Source organism: Chelonia mydas, chromosome 14, assembly GCF_015237465.2.
Source record: "Chelonia mydas isolate rCheMyd1 chromosome 14, rCheMyd1.pri.v2, whole genome shotgun sequence".
NCBI classification, from domain to species: Eukaryota; Metazoa; Chordata; order Testudines; family Cheloniidae; genus Chelonia; species Chelonia mydas.
Window position 1 is genome coordinate 43061937 of NC_051254.2, and position 10907 is coordinate 43072843.

Sequence of the window (10907 nt, forward strand, 5' to 3'; positions counted from 1 at the left end):
CCCAATACTTGCTGTAGTAAATCAGAACCAAGGATCGGGAGCTCTTGGGATGCACTCAGTGATGTTTGTGTCATCCCTTCCTGCATCCATTTTGCGTTGGGGGTGTGACGTTAGGAGTGTAATCTATCTCAGTGAAAGGTGACAGGGCCAGAAAGAGTCAATGAACTCCCAGACTGACCTGATCCATGGCCGAACTTCAGAGGCTGGTTCAAAAGATCTGTAAATGAATAGAGCTTTGAAAGCAACGAGGCCGGGCAGTTTAAGGGAACTGCGTTCTTTGGGCTTCTGAGTAACCAGGGAGCTCGTACAGAGGCTGTTTGGGGCTGGCTGGGTAAATCTCAGTGTTGGAATATCCACCAGCTGTTGGGGTTTGTCTTCCCCGTTCGGTTTGCAGTTCACCATGATTGAGTGACCTCAGCTGGCTCCTACGGGCACCATCCTCACACTGCAGCTGTGGGGAGAGAGTGAGGAGAGGTGGAGCCGGGGGGAGGGCTGGGAGTCAGGACTCCTGGGTCTGTGCAGAGCCTGGCATGACAGGGGTCCCGATCCTTCTCAGAGGGGAGGGGGTCTGGGCAGCACTCAGCACCTTGAGGGAGGGTCCATTGGCTACTGGGACTTTCTGCAGTTTCTGTGGGGGGCTGAAACGTGCCGAGTTGCTCGGGGCTCTGTCTTCACTTTCACACCTGCACATCGTGGTGAGAAACAGGATTTTCAGCCTCTTGCACGGCTGCAGCTTCTGCAAAGGTGGCAGCTGGCGGGGGGCTGGAGGAAGGGGGGGACCAGGGGTGAGTTACAATCAGCTACAGAAGTGTCAGAGTCAGGGCCAGGTGCGACGCACAAATAATTGACCACGGTTTCCGTCCCGTCAGCTGGAGTCGATCTCCAGGCGCTCAGCTTGCAGTGCCAAAAATGCTTCTAGCCCTCACAGGTGCAAAGAAATCTCTCTAAGCAGGGGCGGGTTGGACCCATGCCTGAGTCTGCAGAGAGCCTGAGCCGATCGCTCTGAGAGGGGGAGCTGCCCCGAATGTGATGCAGGCAGTGATGGGAGTTGGCTGGCTCGGGGGGGGTCTCTCCTGCTAGAATTTTACTTTCCACCCAAATTTCCAATATCTCACCTTTTTGTCTCAATTCAGGAGAAAAACAAGCGTTAAAATATAGATGGAAAATCTGTTTTCTGAACATCTCACCTGGGAGTGCTTGAAATTCCACCCAACACCCCTTCCTCGTGTAGTCTGAGACGGGGTGAACAGCCTTATTTTCCAGCCTTCTGTCACCTCCTCTTCTCTGTTTCAATCTCTCCTCCTACATCGAGTCGGGACCTAGGGGGTTTTCAAAACAAACATTTGCAATGGGGAAAAGTCAGAAACTCACCCCTTTCGTTCTGCTAGAACTTTCCTCTCAGCAAGGTGTGTCGTCCATTCACAAGACAGATATATTTCTGAGTGCAAACGTGCTTGTTTCAATAACGTTGATATTTACATAAGGAGAAGCAAATATGTTCCATAAATGCAGCTACCACTGGGGTGAAGCTTGACAGGTATTATTATATATAGAACATTATTTTTATCAAGAAAAATCATGAATTCCCATAAATGCAGCTAGTACTGGGGTGGAGCATATTGTGTCAGCTCTTATATATAGATGTAAACACACACACATATACGCAAATACACACACACACTTTTTGTCCATGAGAAAACACATCATTTTCCTTAATTATTTTTGTCGAAAAATATCTTCACTAAAGAGAAACATGGTCCCCTGTTAAGGAAAAGTTAGCACATGTGACTCCATTTTGGTTTGGGGCCCACCATTGTCTAAAAGCAAACACATCATGCACCAGGAGGAGTGTTCCCTAGATACTGCATTCCTGTGAAAATCCTCCCCCCTGTCTCCCGCCTGCCTTGACTCCCGGTATCTCTTCTTTGTCTGTCCCTAACTCCCTATCTCCTGGCCTTTGATGTGAGGCCTCCCATCCTGATAATAAAAGTTACTGATGCATGGCTTTAGGACCAGCTGTGTAATGAACATACTAGTTTAGCACGAGGAATGCACCAAGCAGGGATAGGTGGTAGATAAGAAAAGGGTTTGTTTATTGGCTAAGGTTTCCGATGCACGAGGACAACATGCTTTGCTAAGAGGTATATAACCTTTGTATAATCTGTATTCGGGGTCCCCTCCTGACTAGCAGGGGGGCACCACGCTCGATCGTAATAAACTTGGTGTTTTTTGGGAACTCTGCAGTTGTGGACTTTGTTCATGTGCCTCAGCCTAGATTCGAACTGTGCGTGTCCTATCAGGTAGAATTCGCAGCGGTTGTGTGCGTGTCCTATCAGGTATAATTTGTAACACCCCCAAAGCATTTTCCTTTTTAAAGTGATATCGCTTTTGTCAACGAGAACAGTTCACAAAGATATGTTTTCGTTGAAAGCCATTTCTGCATGGAAAGAACATTTTCCAGGAGAGAGTTTTCATTAAAAATGCTTTATTTAAAAGCTCTTGTGGTCCAGAAATGTTTGAGTTTATAAAACTGTTTTTAAATAAGCGAAGGGAAAACCTCTGGACCAGATCCCAGCTGGTGTCAAGCGGCCGCACCTGCACTGACCTCAGTGGGGCCAGGTACTGAGCGTCTGGAAATCCGTTCCAATGAAGACAGAAGCGCTACGGCCGACGGATCCCAGCAGGGATCTGGCCCCATCGACTTTGATGCAGCTACGGCCAATTGACTCCCTGGCTGATCGTTTCTCCTGTGCTCTCTCTCTCTCCCCTGCTGTGTTCTCCTTGGGTTTCTGCGTCTCCTCCCTCTGCTGCTGGACAGGACGGGACAGTGTCCTGCTGCTCCGTCGGCTCCCCATTCGGCTGTCAGACAGATGGCTCAGCAAGCTTCTCTCTGCTTTTCTCTCCTTCTCCTCCTTCTCCTACGGTGTTGCCTCGAATGATGGGAGGGGAGTCCCAAATGGGAGAAGGGCATGGAAGTTTTACCCTTTCACCTGCCCATTCCAAAACCCTCTCCATACAGTAACTAACCTGTAAAGCTGGTTTCAGGAAGATGGAGACCGGAATTATTATTAATTGGTTTTATAAAGCTCTAGGTTCTATAATCACAGAATCATAGGACTCGAAGGGACCTCGAGAGGTCATCTAGTCCAGTCCCCTGCACTCATACATTAAATCCAAGAAATCCACGTTAGGTACTGCTGTGAACATTGGTGGGTGATAAAATACTAGCAGAGTGGTAATGAATGATGAGGACAGGGCAGTGACACAGAGCAATCGGATCCCTTGAGAAGTTGGACCCATTCAAAGAAAACCAGGTTGAAAAGAACCAAAGGAAGGGTCCTATCGCTAGCAACAAAGCATGCAGGCCACACCTACAGAATGGGGAAGTGTCTCCAGGAAAGCACTGACTGTGAAGAGGATTTCGGGGCCATGCTGGGCAAGCCATTCAACAAGAGCCCCCAGGGTGATGCTGTGGTGAATGGGGCTAAAGCCATCATTAGATGTATGAAAAGAGCAGGGAGGCGCATAGGGAGGTGACACACCATGAGGAAGACTGATCACGGAATACTGCATCCAGTTTTGGCGTCCATCCTTTGAAAAAAGATTTGGAAATATTGGAAATGGGGCAGCAAAAAGCAATGAAACGTTTTGAGGGCTGGAGAAAAATGCCTGCAAGTGAGCTATTGAAAGAGCTCAGCCTGTTTCGATGATAAAAAAGATCGGGAGGTGACGTCATTGAAGTGCTGAAGTGACTTCATGGAGAGAAACTATCGGGTATTAAAGGGCTCATTGATCTAGCAGAGAAAAGCATAACAAGACCCAGTGGCTGGAAACTCAAAAGAGACCGATTCATATGAGAAAGGGGGCACACATATTCAACCGTGAGGATGAATCACCAAAGGAACAAACTAGAAAGGGAAGTGGTGGGAATTCCCCACCTCTTGATGTCTTCTAATGAAGACTAGATGCCTTTCTGGAACGTGTATAGTCAAAAACTAGCTACTATGCTCTACAGAAAGCATGTGATATGCAGGGGGTCAGAAGACACGCTCTAATTGTCTCTTCTGTCCATAAAGTCTGCTAATTTACGAAAAACTGAGCTTTGCATGGGGAGAAGCCTCAGATGTTTTACTGTGTTCGGCTTGAGCCTACAATGAACGCTCATTGCGTGGGGTGGTCCAGGGGAAACAGCTCAAACATCCAATGTGGCTGGACAGGGGCAGGACATCAGCACTGCAGGGGAGGGCTGGGTGTGGCAGTGACATCACAAGGGCCTTTGGCAGGACCTCAGCCTATTGGACAAAGGTGGGGGGGAGGCGATGACCTCACAGAGAGATCTTGACATCAGCCAGGCAGGACAGGGGTGCAGGACAGGGGCCACCTCGGAGATCCCTGTGGCTTTGCTTCAGCACGTCTCCTTCTCGAGGTCTCTCCTGGAGGACTGAGAGAGCATTCACTTGCACGTTCCTGAGCGCAAGGAGGACCCTCTTCGGAGTTTTCTCCTTTTCTTTTCGTGGTTTTGCTCGAAAACAGACGTCCCTGTATAGAAGGTAAGAGCCTCGGAGAGGTTTGGAACCTGTTCAGTCTGATCCATCAGGTGCCGGCTGATTTTTAGGAAAGGAAAACACTAGATTGTGGGGGCAGCATTTTATTTCCAACCTAGGACTTTGTCCCTTAGAATGACTGGGGACATTGGGATTTCTCCTTTTGTTTTCCCTTTTCCTGTCTCTCCCTCCTTTCTCGTCTTCTCTTGCATCTTTGTCCTTTTCCCCTGCTTTCCTTTCACCACCAGGACCTGTCTGTGCATGTGGAGTTGGGGATGGGGGGTTGCACTCCAACTCTCATTGCGGGAGGCCCTCCCAAAGACATGTGGCTGGAATAGTGCTCTAAGAGTGACTCCCTCCGGTGGTGACCCGGGACATCTGGTGAGAACTCTCAGCTTTCTGCTTCTCAGAGGCTCAATGCTGATTGGGGGAGCTTGGGGCTACTGTGAGGGAGGAGGCTCAGGTCCTTGTTACCCTCTTTTAAGACCAAGGAAATAGGCCGTAACCAAACATGTATTTGATTGCTCTTGCCGCTTTTCTCCATTCGTTGTCTTTGAGTAATTCATGATTCTCTCTCTAATGGGCTAGTTCTTCTAAAATACTTACTAAATAATTAGGCTTTAATAAAGCCAAATGCAACCCCATACGTCCAGTAACAAAGGAGTCAGGCGGCACCCTACAGAATGGGGGACAATCCGCTGGAAAGCAGTGACCCTGAAAAGGATTTCGGGGCCATAGTGGACGAGCTGCTCAGCATGGTCTGTCAATGTGAAACTGGGGTAAAAAAGGTTAAAGCCATTCTTGCATGGATAGAGTAGTGAGGATGGAAAGGGAAGTGAAACAGTATTGCTGAGACTGATGTTGGAATGTTGAATCCAGTTCTTGTGTCCACATTTTGAATATTATGTTAAAACAATTGGAGAGGGTACAGAAAAGATTCGAAATTGAGTGATGGGGATGATGCCTTCTAATGAGACATTGAAAAAGTTCAATCTGTTTAGTAGATACAAAAGACAAATGAGAGGTGAGTTGCTTGACTTCATGGAGAGAAAATGTTGCGTATAAAAGGGCTCTTTTATGTCGCAGAGAAAGGCATGACAAGACCCCATGGATGGAAGCAGAAATCAGAAAAAGTATAATGACAATAAGACCCAGATTTGTAAGAGGGTGGTTCATCCTTGGCACAAAGTACCAAGAGAAATGATGGCTTCTCCATCTCTTGATCTCTTCGAATAAAGACTAGATGCCTTTCTGGAAAATGTCTCAGTATAAGAAAAGCCCAGCTCTTCTGATATACAGGAGGCCTTAGGATACGCAGGGGATCAGATTAAATCCTCTAATGGTTCCTTCTGGCCAGAAAGTCTCCTAACTTGTGAAAAGCTAATTGTGGCCTGGGGAAGAACCTCTGTGTTCGACTGTGTGGTCGGTGTCATCCCCACAATGAACGCTCATTGCGTGGGGTGATCCAGGGGAAACAGCTCAAACATCCAATGTGGCTGGACAGGGGCAGGACATCAGCACTGCAGGGGAGGGCTGGGTGTGGCAGTGACATCACAAGGGCCTTTGGCAGGACCTCAGCCTATTGGACAAAGGTGGGGGGGAGGCGATGACCTCACAGAGAGATCTTGACATCAGCCAGGCAGGACAGGGGTGCAGGACAGGGGCCACCTCGGAGATCCCTGAGGCTTTGCTTCAGCACGTCTCCTTCTCGAGGTCTCTCCTGGAGGACTGAGAGAGCATTCACTTGCACGTTCCTGAGCGCAAGGAGGACCCTCTTCGGAGTTTTCTCCTTTTCTTTTAGTGGTTTTGCTCGAAAACAGACGTCCCTGTAGAGAAGGTAAGAGCCTCGGAGAGGTTTGGAACCTGTTCAGTCTGATCCATCAGGTGCCGGCTGATTTTTAGGAAAGGAAAACACTAGATTGTGGGGGCAGCATTTTATTTCCGACCTAGGACTTTGTCCCTTAGAATGACTGGGGACATTGGGGCTTCTCCTTTTTGTTTTCCCTTTTCTTCTGTCCCTCCTACCTTTCTCTTCTTGCTTCCTTTGTCCTTTTCCTCTGCTTTCCTCCCACCACCAGGAGCTCTGTGGGTGGAGCGGGGGCCGGGGGGGGGTTGTGGGAGGCCCTCACAGACAGGGGAGACTGCAATAGTGCTCCGAGAGTGATCCCCTCGGTGGTGACCAGGGCCATTCTTTGGGCTATTTGGTGAGACCTCTTAGCCTCGCAGCCCCCAAAGTCTCAACCTTGATTGGCTGAGGAGGGGGCTATTGACAGGGAGGAAACTCTGGTCTTTGTTGTTCTCTTTTATGACCAAGCAAATAAGTCACAACCAGTTAGATGTTTGACCAATGTGGATGCTGCTCTCCATTCATTGTCTCGGGGCAGTTCATGATCCTCTCAAACATTCCAATTCTTCTGAAATACTTGCTGAATAATTACTATGAACAATTGTTGGTCTGTAGCTCATTTGAGAGCAACTCTGCGACTGACTGGCTGCATCAGCTAAGACAAGTCCCTGCTCCTTTTAAAGCCTTCGTTTCTCCTTCTCTCAAGGACAAATAACGATCCTCTCCCACCTACCTCACCATGGGTGGATGCTGGGGATCCACTGAAGAGTGTCACTCGGAGCAGTGCAGACTCGGGGGTGTCCTATCACACTGAGCCATAGCAGATTATGACCTAAGATTCGATTTTATTTGCATTTTATTCTTTTGAAATTGTGAAGAGCAGCAACTACTTAGCTCACACTGAAGCATCTCGTCTAATTTTCCAGAGCGTCGTGTCTCCCCTTTGTGTACGAGGAGACAGTTTAATGCGCTCTGACAAACAGGAGATGCTCTTCTTTTGCAAACAAATATTTTTGCAAAGAATTTTCATCTTACTTGTTATGATTTCAAGAAACAAAGTGGTTTTGCCTGAATGGGTTTTCTGCCAGAAAACGGTTTCCATGAAAATGTTCACACCTTTTTTCCTGGGCTCTGGAAGTGCTGGGATGTCAGGATCCTGGAGGTGCTGTCACCTCCGCCCTAGGGCGTGTTCTGCACCCCTCTGCTGCTGGCTGAGTTTCTCCGTCCCTTGGCAATAAGACAGACTCTTGTTTTCACAGCCAGTCGATCGCCCTCGTGTCATCACCCTGCCTGCTGGCTGGGCAGGGTAACTCCTGAGGTCACCACCCTCCCCAGCCTGCCTTGGGCTTGGGGAGTGAGGAGGAGGGCGAGGGACGTCTGCTGACCCTGAATATCCGCCATCCATCATACCATCACTGAGAGCAAGTGAGTGGCATTTGGGTTCCTCGGTGGCTTCCCCTGTCTGTGTGGGGAGAGGCAGAAACAGGGGGAGAGGATATCTCCAAAGGGGGATTTCATTTGCCAACAGCCCCCAAGAGCCCCTCACTCTTAGACCGGGCAGGGGCTTCTCCAGAGCCGTCTCCAGTGTGTTTGGAAAGATTCCAGCAATGGGGCTCCCAGCCCTTCCCTTGTGGGACACTGTTCCCCAGGCTGAGAGTCTCTGAGCTGGGCCAGAGCCTGTGAGCTGCTGAGCAAGGAAACCAATGGGGAACAAGGAGGGCCCTGGTCTTCCTGTGCCTAGGGTCTTTGTGACTTTGACGTGGGGAATGGTTTCCCAGGAGAAGTCCGGACTCCTGGCTTCTCTTCTTTCTCTACCCTGGGCGGGAGTGTGGCCTGGGACGACAGGAGGGGGCTGCTTGTCCAGAGGAACCGATGGTCTTTGGGATTGACCCCATTGCTGGAAAAGGATGAGACTCCTGGCTATTGCAGCAGCAGGGATTACGAGGGGGAACGTTGGGAGCAGATCAGGCAATGAACTCCTGCCCGTGTGTGTAGATGGCACTCCCTGCACTCCTGTGGGGGCAGAGGGGGCTGCTGTGGTTGGAGCAGGGAGGAGGAGGAGGGACGGAAAAGGCTCAGGAGTGAAAGGCTGCCTTGAGCCCAGACTCACCCTGCTCCCCGCTCGGTTCCAGGATGGCCAGGCTGCTGCGGATGTTGCGGAGGAAGGCTCTGCAGGTGACCCCAGAGCCTGAGGGAAGCAGCTCCTGTCTTCCCGAGGGGCAGAGCACCCCCTGCGTCCCCGCTGGCGGGGAAGCAGCTCCCGTCCAGGCCAGACGGCGGAAGTGCCCGGCCTTCTGGAGAAGGAACCCGGCTCCCGGCGCAGGCGCCGAGCTGGGAGCGGCCCCGACCAGGCCCCGGTGGAGCTGGCCCAGGCTGCGGTTTGGCAGACAGGACCCAGCCCAGGAGGGGCGCCGGGCAGGGTGGCTCTGGGGCTGGTTGTGTGGGCAGCAGCAGCCCCAGGAGCCCAGCCCTCGTTCCCATCAGGAGGCCTCGCCCTGCCCGGTCTCTGAGGCCCTTCCAGCGCCCGCCGGCCAGGAGGGGGAAGGTCCCTGTCCCAGCACCGGCAGCTCAGCCGGGGACAGCGGCAGCACCGGGGCCTCTGGCAGCAGCCAGGCCGACGGGCGCCACTGCTTTGCTCCAGGTGAGGAGCCAGGCTGGGCGCCGGGAGGGCTGAGGACGGGATGTGAACCCCCTGGGCCCAGACGCTCTCCCAGGGGTACGGGGGGGGGTCCCCAGCCCAGGTGTCTGGCCTGAGCCCCGCGAACCCCACGGACAGCAGCAGCCGTCACACAGCTGCCCCTTCCGCACGGGGACCTGGTGGTGGGGGCGTGAAGAGCTGCTGCCCCCTTGGTCCTTGCTGCTCCGGGCGGGGGGAACAGGCACCTCCCCTGGGGTCCTGGGCAGGGGAGGGGGGCTCTGCTCTGGGCTTCTGCAGCTGTTGGGGGCTGAAGGCATCCCTGAGAGGGAGGTTTGGGGCCCCATCTGCCCTGGGTGCCTGAGGTGGGAAGGGGGGTCTTTAATCCTGCTCTGCCCACCATGCCCCTGTCCTTCCCTCCCTGGTGCAGGGAGCCCCCTGGATTCGGAGCAGGAGGAAGGGGTGGACGTGGCCCAAGATGAAGCTGCTCTCAAGGTCATCCGAGAGCAGCTCCAGTGCAGACATAAGGTACAAATGTTCCCCACCTGGGCTGGAACCAAGATTGCCCTGTCCCTTCCCAGCATCCCCACCCCCTGCCGAGGGTCTTGTCCCTCCTGATCCACCACCCCTAATGGGGCCCTTTTACATCCATGATGTGGGACCCCCAAGATGGGGGTGTTTGTCCCACAACAGCCGAGGTCGTCTCCCCCCACAGGCACTGTCCCGGTTCCTGATCCTGCTTGTGTAGGAGTGGTGGGGGATTTGGAGAATAGGCGGGTCCCCACAATCCCCCATTGAGGCCTGAGCCCTGGAGCTGGTGTGGGTGGGGCAGGAAGGTCCCTCGCTAACAGGTTCTCTCTCGCTATACCCCACTCCTGGTGGGTACAGGATGAGGGGCAGCAGCTCCTGTTCCTGCAGGCCATCTACCCCGCATGTCTGGCTGCACGGGAGAGAGGGGAGGACACGCTGGAGCCGCGCTGCTGCAAGGCGGCTGTGGTGAAGAGGATCGTGGTGAGTGAGACACGCCATACGACAGCTGGCGGGAGGAGAGAGACATGGGATTGGCAGGGGTATGGCCGGGTTAATGGTGGGGCTGGGTGGTGTTGGAGGGGGCAGCAGAGGGCAGGGATTGCTGGGGCTGAAGACTGGGGAGAAGAGAAGGGAGAAATTCTGAGATTGGTGGGTAGTGGGCAGGGGGGGAATTGTGGGGCTGGAGGGCAGCTGAGAGCGGGGGACAAGGAATCACATGGTCCCAGCTCGGTCGTCGGGATGGGGCTGAATGGGGGCAGTTTTGACAGGGAGGAGGAGAGAAGGGGATTGGGAGTGAGCTGGGCAGGAATCCGGGAAGGGGGACAAGTCGGATGGGCAGGAAGGAATCGGGGGAGCGGGAGGTGGTGGGGGATCCTGCTGGCCATGTGGGGCACTGGCTGTGTCATCTCCTCACTGGGAGGTGTCAGTCGGGCCTGAAGCTCACACGCTCCTTTGTCTCCTTCGCATCTCACAGGAGCTCATCGAGGAGCTTCCCGAGGACTCGTCACCCAGCGCCGTCCTCGCCCACTCCCTGGCTGCAGTGGGCAACCTCTGGTACCGAGACAGCCCCACACCCCGCCCCGCCGGCTCCCCTCACCCCAGTGCTGCTCAGGCCCAAGGCTGGGAGTCACCGTCACTGTCCCTCCCAGGTCACCTCCCAAGAGTGGCACCTCTGGCAGAGATGGTGGGGTGGGAAGGGTCACTCTCTCCTGGCGGGGCTCTTCTCTTCACTCCCATAACATGACAGGCGCCTTGGGGAGGGGCTCACTCCCGGGCTCAGATACAGGAGGGGCAGCAGGCTCCAGGGAACAGGAGCTATTCCTGTCCTGCCACTGTCTGTCTGGGACGCCTT

At 53.1% G+C, this 10907-nt stretch overlaps 1 long non-coding RNA gene across 2 annotated transcripts; it reads left to right on the forward strand.

The window, feature by feature from the left end:
- The first annotated feature begins 7668 nt into the window (after positions 1-7668).
- Positions 7669-10591, forward strand: LOC119567621. 2 transcript variants are annotated; one of them, XR_006285678.1, is made up of 4 exons: positions 7669-7815; positions 9456-9553; positions 9914-10036; positions 10530-10591. It is a non-coding gene; the product is annotated as an uncharacterized LOC119567621 (long non-coding RNA). The 2 variants fall into 2 exon arrangements; XR_005227658.2 differs by lacking the exon at positions 7669-7815 and adding an exon at positions 8971-9031.
- Positions 10592-10907: the final 316 nt, after the last annotated feature.